This window comes from Cibotium barometz, chromosome 46 (assembly GCF_041138505.1).
Source record: "Cibotium barometz isolate CiBa-2024 chromosome 46, ASM4113850v1, whole genome shotgun sequence".
In the NCBI taxonomy this organism is placed as follows: Eukaryota; Viridiplantae; Streptophyta; class Polypodiopsida; order Cyatheales; family Cibotiaceae; genus Cibotium; species Cibotium barometz.
The window spans coordinates 33,995,175-34,003,505 of NC_141091.1; the positions used below are offsets into that span (position 1 = coordinate 33,995,175).

General features: G+C 40.2%; 1 pseudogene across 1 annotated transcript; it reads right to left on the reverse strand.

Annotated features, from left to right (window-relative positions):
• Nucleotides 1–814: 814 nt before the first annotated feature.
• Nucleotides 815–3,585, reverse strand: LOC147612151 (putative inactive purple acid phosphatase 29; annotated as a pseudogene). The gene is made up of 4 exons (XR_015263660.1): nt 3,444–3,585; nt 2,741–2,888; nt 2,146–2,578; nt 815–1,778 (listed from the first exon to the last, which is right to left on the reverse strand). The product of XR_015263660.1 is annotated as a putative inactive purple acid phosphatase 29 (transcript).
• Between the last annotated feature and the right edge of the window lie 4,746 nt (nt 3,586–8,331).

Genomic DNA, 8,331 nt, shown 5'->3' on the forward strand with positions numbered 1-8,331 from the left:
ATTGTTTTAGTCGTAAAAATTACATTAAAGCAATTGAATCATCACAGAATTGCACAATAGTAAATTAAGACTTAACAAAATTATTTATAAATTCCAAACTTTAAATTCAAAGCTAAGCAAAATATGAGCCATGAAAATTACACTGAAGTTATTATTTCATTATAAAAATATATACATTGGTGCAGAGAGAGAGAGAGAGAGAGAGAGAGAAGAGAGTGAAAGTTGTCTCCTACTCATACACACATGCATAGAAGAAGCGTTACCATGGTACAAAAGATTACCTTAAATAGCAACTAATTAATATTGGTTAACATGTTAATGTGGCAAGAATTATGTAGGAGCCTTTTTCTATATTCAACAATTGGAGCATTTACCTCTTTCCAAACAGTTCTCAGAATTCAAATGCGTGCACTTATAACATCAACTTTGTTTCCGTGTTGATGAGCAACTAAAATCATTTCCCCTTAGTATAGGCTTATGGCATCCTTGATTTTTAGCAATAGTGAGAATGGATAGTTGGTCTATTAGTGTTGTGTAAGCTTTGATTTACATCAATCCAATGTTTTTAAAAAGCCAACTTTCTTTCTTCACACAAGGTTATGCATTTCACATTCCACAAAGGACTATGACACATTATCACATGAGATGAGCTCAGCTTCATTTGCTTAGGTAATTATTTAAACCCCAAGCTTCACAAAGATAGCCTTGATCTGTGTAATTAACTCTTTTTTTGAGAGGGTTTTTCACCATGGGGTTATTTAGACTCCCTGTATTCAACAAGTCGCTCATAGTTGCAACATCTGCACGCTAGCTCTTCAATCCCTTATTACACTTTTATTTTATATAGTAATGTTTACACGTAGTAAAGTAGCACCTGAAAGACTGATCTATATCTAAAATCTGAATCTCAGATGGCAAGGATCAGACCTTCAGTCTCACTTTTACACTTCTATTTTTATTTAGTAATATTACATATAGTAAGACCAGCATCTGAAAGAATGAATAGTAACTAAAATCTTGATCTCACTTTCTCAAACCTGGCTTTGATGCACTCTTGTTCTTCTGATTAAAAACAGGATTATGGGCACGTATGACCCTTTGTTGCCACCAGGTAGAGATAAGTACCTAGTTTGATGCCCTTATTTCTTCAAGCCAAATACCCTGCAAATAGTGCACTAGTTTCATGCCTAATGATCCATATACCATGCCTCATGAGCCACATACCAACCCCCTTGTTGATGACAACGGGGAATCCTCCCCATCCATACCATTACATTGCGCTGCAATAAGTTTTAAGCAGCCCCTGGTCAAGGCTGTACTCCTGTGGTTGCAAGAGAAGGGGTCCATAATACCTGCTTGTTCACAGTGCTGAAAGCAGCATCATCCAAGCTTTTCCAAGTACTTATCTCATTGACTCCAGCCCATCCTCCATTGGCATCCTTCCCCAGAGATGCCACCACTACCCTAGCTCTTCTGGACCACCCTGCCAAACCATAGGCATGGTAACCAAACCCACCCCCATAGCACAGACTCACCCCCCTCAACTCTCCACAAAAATCATTGATGTGGTCATGGCCCACAAATGCTGCCTTCACATCCCCAGCTTCCACCATGGTTGTGAAAAACCCTGAATTCACAGATGGTGAACTGATGGCCTCCTGCTTCACACCGGTCATGTTGGATGCATCAAATGAGCTGAATTCCGGTACGGGGATGTGGAAGTAGACCAGGCCTGGAGCTGATTCGTTTTGTGCAGCCGGATTGCTCTTGTACTCAGCCTGCGGTTTATGGACAAAGCTCTTTAGATAGGGCTCTTTGCCGGTGCAAGGAAAGACAGACGGAGATAGATTAGCAATGTGACCATGTAAAACCATGTTAAAGACTCATAATCCATGGGAACTGAGACATGCTTGATTGATAACATAGTACTCTGACTTTTTTGCACATGTGAAGAGCCTTGATTATAAGACTTTAAATCGATGTTAAAAACTCTTAATCCATCTTTGAGATTCTACCAAGAAACGCTTCTCACATCTCACATGCATCAGGAATGCAAAAACCATCTGTAAAACTCATAATTTATATATGTTTAAGGCTCTTAATCCATGAGTGTTGCATGTTGGGAAAGATAAGAGGCTTTTTTACCTGCAGTTTTGCGGATGTCTGAGAGAACCAGACCTGTTGAGAAGGCTTTATCCAGCCATACCCACCTATGCCCGGGACTGTGGAATAATCACCGCTGTCTAAGAAGTAGAGATTGAGGACACTCTTGTTGGCTAATTGAGATCCTTGAACACCTTGAACTTCGAGGTTATAGTTTCCAAAACCGTCAATATGAGCCGACAAGCTGCACTCACAAAGGTGGCCATTATGAGATATAGAAGAGCTGCTGGAGTAAGGGTTTATCTGGGCTACAGTGTATTTCATGGAGACTATCTGCTGCATAAGCTGTTTACGGTCGAGGTTGCCTTCTTGGTCATGGTTTCCCAACACTGCAGCCCATGATTTACAGCGGGTGCAAAAGCCACAACCTGTGAAGCCGCGGAATTATTGCAATCAGAGCCATAGATGTTGTCTCCTGTGTATGGCCAGGGTGCAGTAAGACATTAAAAACACTGGGTTTTGCTTGGGTTTAAACAGATAAGAGATAACCATCAAAGATGTTTGGGAAGAAGACGGCATTTACATGCCGTTAGTGAGAAATATACATCAAAAGCTGTGATGTCATAAGGGTTCTTGCCTGTGAAGACGATCAAATCTGGTTTCTCTGCCGCTATCATCCGATTGAGGAACGCTGTAGTATTGAGATCTGAGCATGTAGCAAACTGTGCAGGCAACACATCCTCACATGGGGTAGTGGCGCCATTTGCATAGTGCATGTCTGCCACCTGCAAAGAGTTAGGGCCAGAAAAGCATAATATCAGGGTTTAAAACTTTGAGAATTAGGGTTTATGATGATAGGCATTAGGGTTCGCAAATCTCAAGCATTACAGCTTGAATATAAGGGTTTTTCAAGGCTAGGCTTTAGGGTAGCTTTGCCATCTGCTAGCACTAGGGTATGCAGTGTTATAGGGTTAGGTTTTGCATTGTTAAAGCAAGGCACCCATCTTTTGTTGTAGAAAAGGGGGGGGAAAAGTACACTGTGCCATGTTCTGATATGAGTAGTAATACCTGCAGGATTTTGAATTGCCCTGTTGTTGGATTAAAACGGAGGGGGCAAGCTGAGCAGCATTGTGGAGAGAATACAAGAAGCATTGAAGCACAGCATAGCAGAAAGATGAGGTGAGTACAGGGTTCCATGGCTAGGGTATGTGTAAAAAACTTGTGTGATCACTGATGATTCCGTACTTCTGATTAATAGTAGGGCTAATTTGTGAAGCTAGCTTCCCTTTGCAACTTCGTAATGACATGATGATAACAAGAACAAGAGTGATGTGGTCCACCTGGCTCCACCATGCTTCTGTTGAAGACAAACCGTTATTTTCCAAGCACCGCCGGGCCATAGCCGACGAGTCCCCACTGCGCCCACGCTTGGGTGGAACCTGAGGGCTGACATGCATCCTTTCTCACTAGTGGCAGTGCCACTCACTGCCAGGGCCTAAAATTGACTGGTGTTTTGCCTGTCAAGGGCCTTTTTACCTGTCAAAAAAGGTTCAAGCATTTTTTTTCGAGTCAAAAAACATGCAATTTCTAAGTGTCATTTTGTGAAAGGTTTTATTTACCAATGTATGTCATTTGAAATGCTGGTCTAAAAATTTCTCTTTTCAATATATATAAGCCTTATAAATAATATTATATCAAGATTTAGAATAATATATCCCGATTCCCTAAAGCTCCTTTTTAATGTGGGACCAAGGAGAGAAACTGAAAATTAGAATTTAAAAATTAAAATTTTAAATATCTTGAAAATTGGAGACTATCCTGGCTTAGAATTGCATTAAGTAAGGCTATTAACTCAAAGCATGTAAGTTTACATATTTTAATTAATTTAATTGTTGGAGGCTTGGAGCCTGGAGGAGGCTGGAAATTGGAAATAAGTTATAACCGTGAGTAAACTCACCTACTCTCTTTAAGTTTGCATGCTTTGATTTTAAGTTTGCATGCTTTGATGCTTTGGATGCCTTAAAAAAATTAGGCTTTCACTAATTAGGCTAATACCTTGAGCCTCCTACCACCTGGTCGATGGCCGTTGAGGGGCGAGCCCCCTCCCCCGTAGCTTGCTTTTATCTGTGACTCACAAGGGTTGGAGCCTGGGCAGTGGGCGCTTCAAGCTTGCTTCTCAACTCTCCATCTGCGGGTTGCCTTGCTTCTCGGTTGCCTTCCTTCTCGACTCTCCATCTGCGTTGAGTGCTTCTTGTCTCTGTTGAGCGCTTCGGACTCACAGCTTCGCAACCCACCGGCCCTCGGGCAATGGGGCACCTTGGTCGATGGATGTTAAGGGGCGAGCCCCCTCCCCCGCAACCTGTTTTTATCTACAACTCACAAGGGATGGGCGCTTCAAGCTTGCTTCTCGACTCTCCATCTGCAGAGTTGCCTTGCTTCTCGACTCTCCATTTGCGTTGAGCGTTTCTTGTCTTTGTGTGTTGAGTGCTTCGGACTCATCGCTTCACAACCCAGCAGGCACCCTGCTCGCTTTGGCTATGTGTAGCGCCTACACAAGTTCTGCATGAAGAGAGATGATTCACAACCCAATGCCCACCCTGCTGGATCCCTTGGGCGGTGGGCCTTCATCTTCGAAACTGCAGGTTGCTGTGGACCGTGGCAACTGTCTTGGATGATAGGACTCAGTCCAGTATTGATATTTGTTTAAACTAGATATTTCAATCTTGATTGTTGAATCTTGATATTTGTTTAATCTTGATATTTGTGTAGATGGTATTGTGTGGGAGTGCAATCTTGAAAGCTGATATTTTTTGCTTCTTTTATGTAGGTCGAGGCCTACTATGTAGTCTGAAATTTGAATCACATATTTGTGAATCATCTCTCTTCAATGTTCATCTTCTTGGAAGTTGCCTCAGGCCTACTAACCCTAACCGTGCTCACTTCTGCTACTGCTAAGCTTGTCTTTGCTCTTCTCACTCATCTCACCTTTGCATGCGTTGTCGCGGCCTGCTGGCTACATGCAGTGGCACTATGGTGCTCTTTCGTTCATCAAAGCCGTGGCCAAGCATCAGGTAATCTTTTTTTTCCTTTTACTAAACCTGTTTTTTTTCTCCTTCAAATGGTCCTGCTACTAGTGCCACTTCTTGCACTTATGCGTAAAGTTGTGGTGCAGTTACCTAAATATACGATTAGTGTAACGTTCTGGATAGTAGAGGAAAGAATATAGATTCTACAAAATTCGAAAATGTAGAAGTATAATTTTTTTTTCCAAAATAGTTATCTTCCCAATTAGATTCTTATAGGCAAGTTCATATTTTTGCTCTTATAATAATAGATATCAATTTTAAACATCCATTAGATAGGTCCCAATAGTTATCTTCCCAATTAGATTCTTATAGGCAAGTTCATCTTTTTGCTCTTATAACGACCCTCCATATCTAAATCGCCTACCAAATACATTAGCATGAAGAAAGACTCAATATCAAATCAAGCTCAATACTTTTACAATGCATCCCCATCCTCCCAAGCAAACAACTTTAAGCTAAGGCTTTAAATATGTTAGGTAGGGATAGATGTGTAACAGCGGTAACAAAGTTACCAAGCTGAATCGCCTACAAATTATAATATTACAAGAATGTATTATACAAATATTTTGAGTTTGCTAAGATTCACTTTCTATCCACGCTCAATCATCATCAAGTTAGTCAAATGTATCACCATGGAGCAGAGAAAACTACACAAATTCAAGTTAACCCAATATAATACCTAACTACCATATCATGCACCGTCATGTCATTCATTGGTCTCTCCTACAAAAACCATGTGACTGAATCTCCATCTATATTATATAATATACACCTCTTACAAAAGCATGTAGAAAAAATAATGTGATTGAATCTCCATCCATAACACCCACATCATACACCATTAATACATCCCCTAATTTATTCAAAATCCCATGTTTTAGGTATGGCCATTGCCCATGATTCATTACCAAAGGTGGATCTTCTTTATTGAAATAAGCTATAAGCATTTGTACCTACAAAGTCTCTACTACATATTGAATAAAAGTTGCACAGTTCCTAATTTCTCTCTCTAGCACTCAAACAAAAGTTTTTATTTATGGTGTCTTCTACTCAATTAAGTTATTTAATCGTTCCACATATCCTCCAGATCCAATTGATAGGGAAAAAAAGACCACAGAATGGTTGGAAAGGCTTATCAATAAGCTGAATGTTGATAGTCCGACATCAAAAGGTGTCTTGGTGAACGAGAGGATTTTGTGGGTATGCTATATAGAGTGGCTAGAAATAGGGGTATGTATGATTCTTGAGAAATTTGTAGCAATACAAAAACACGGTGGGATACATATCCAATTGATGCACTTATGGCAAGCAAGCATTGTTGTTCCAGCCAGCACAGCATCATGTGAACGGGGCTTTAAAATGCTATTAAAAATAACATGAGATGTGGTTTGTGCTTGGAAACCCTTGATGCCTTGATGTTGTTATCACTAAATGCAAGTGAAGCGTCTCAAATTCATTGGAATGATGTCTTTAGTACTTGGTTGGAAAGCAAAGATAGGCGGGCAATGCCATTACAGTGATGTATGCTTTTTTGTCATTGCTGGATTGTATAGCTTGTAGGTTGCATTTGGACAAAGGTTTTATTTTGGGAAAAAGTCATGGATGGTTGGGCTATACAAGTTGTAGCTTGCATTTTAGAAAAAGATTCATTTGGGAAGGAGTTGCTCGTTGGTTTTGGGAAAAGTTGATGGTTGGGCAGCAAGTATTTTGTCACATTTCAGAAAATGAACATGCATAACATATGTATTTGTTGGAGGACTCTACATATACTAGTTTTGGGGCAATTTCAACTACTAGTATGCGTAGCACACGCATATGATTACATTGGTAATCCTATGGTAGTGAAGCAAAGTATATTGCAACATTGCATGAAGTTTCACATATGTATTGGCTATCTCATGGTGATGAAACAAAGTATATTACAACATTGCAAGTGTATTAAAAGTATCTTCGACATGTATTTTATTCGAGCATATCTATGAAGGGAAGTATGTACATGTGGTGTTTGTGAAGGGGAGTACTTTTAAACATGTACATGTGGTGCTTCCATTGTTGGTACTTTTTTCTAAGCTCACTCATTCATGTATATGATGACTAGTTTAGTAGCAGGAGCTTCAAGGTGCTTGGTAAGAGTTTAAACCTAAGTTTTATCTTAAATCAAAAAATTTAAACATTTATATTTTGTTTGATTTTTTATCTACTTTGTACTAACTTTCTAGTATGGGAGGGGGGGAGTCAGTTCTCTTCCATGGTTATGGTGAAGAGAACCAACTCCCCTTCTCCCGAAGAGAGCTTGGTGTAGCCACTCCATGTGGTGAAGGGGTTTAACTCCCCTACTCTCTATCTTTATGTGGTAAAGGGACAAGTCTTCACCATCGACAACAATGTTGGAGATTGCGATCTTGGAGATGTTCTTATTCGAGGCCAAATTATCTCTCCTATCATAGTTAGGCTTGAATTTTATCTACTTTGCTATTGATTTTTTTCCCTTGTGCATGAAAATTTAAGATAATACTTGGACTTTGTTTTAATCAATGTAATAATTTTGTTGTGGAAAAGAAGTTTGTGAGTTTGAATATTGTTAATATATTATGGTCGTTTTATTGAAAAAAAAGCCTTTCATTTTAAAAAAATGCTTGTCATTTGAAAATTTTACGTTGTATGAAAAGGAGTGATAAAAAATACATGTCAATTGAAATTGTAAGACACCCGTTAATTTTAGGCCCTGCTCACCACCATCCTCGGCACTATCTCCACGCCTTCTTTAATGCTTACGAATCACGGTGGGACAGACGGGGCACTAAAAAAGGGCGCGTACATGCACATTAGGCTTGTGTTTATGTTTTTTGTAAACCTCGACATGAGGAACTCACTAGAAAAAGCGGGAGGATGTCAGAAAGTGGGCCTGGGCCCACCATGCTACTAGTGGTGAGTGGTGGCATGCGTAATTTGAAGGCCAGCACGTGAGGGTGGGTGAATTAATGTCTCTCCTCCTAGAGACTGTAGGCGTTGCCAATCCCAAACCAAAAAGGCATTGGTGCTTGCATATAGGTGGCCCAAACATAAACCCACGCACGCCAGGTATAAACACCTCGGTCAAGGGCTGGTGACTGCGTAAGGATTCGTGCAGCCTAGCACGGTC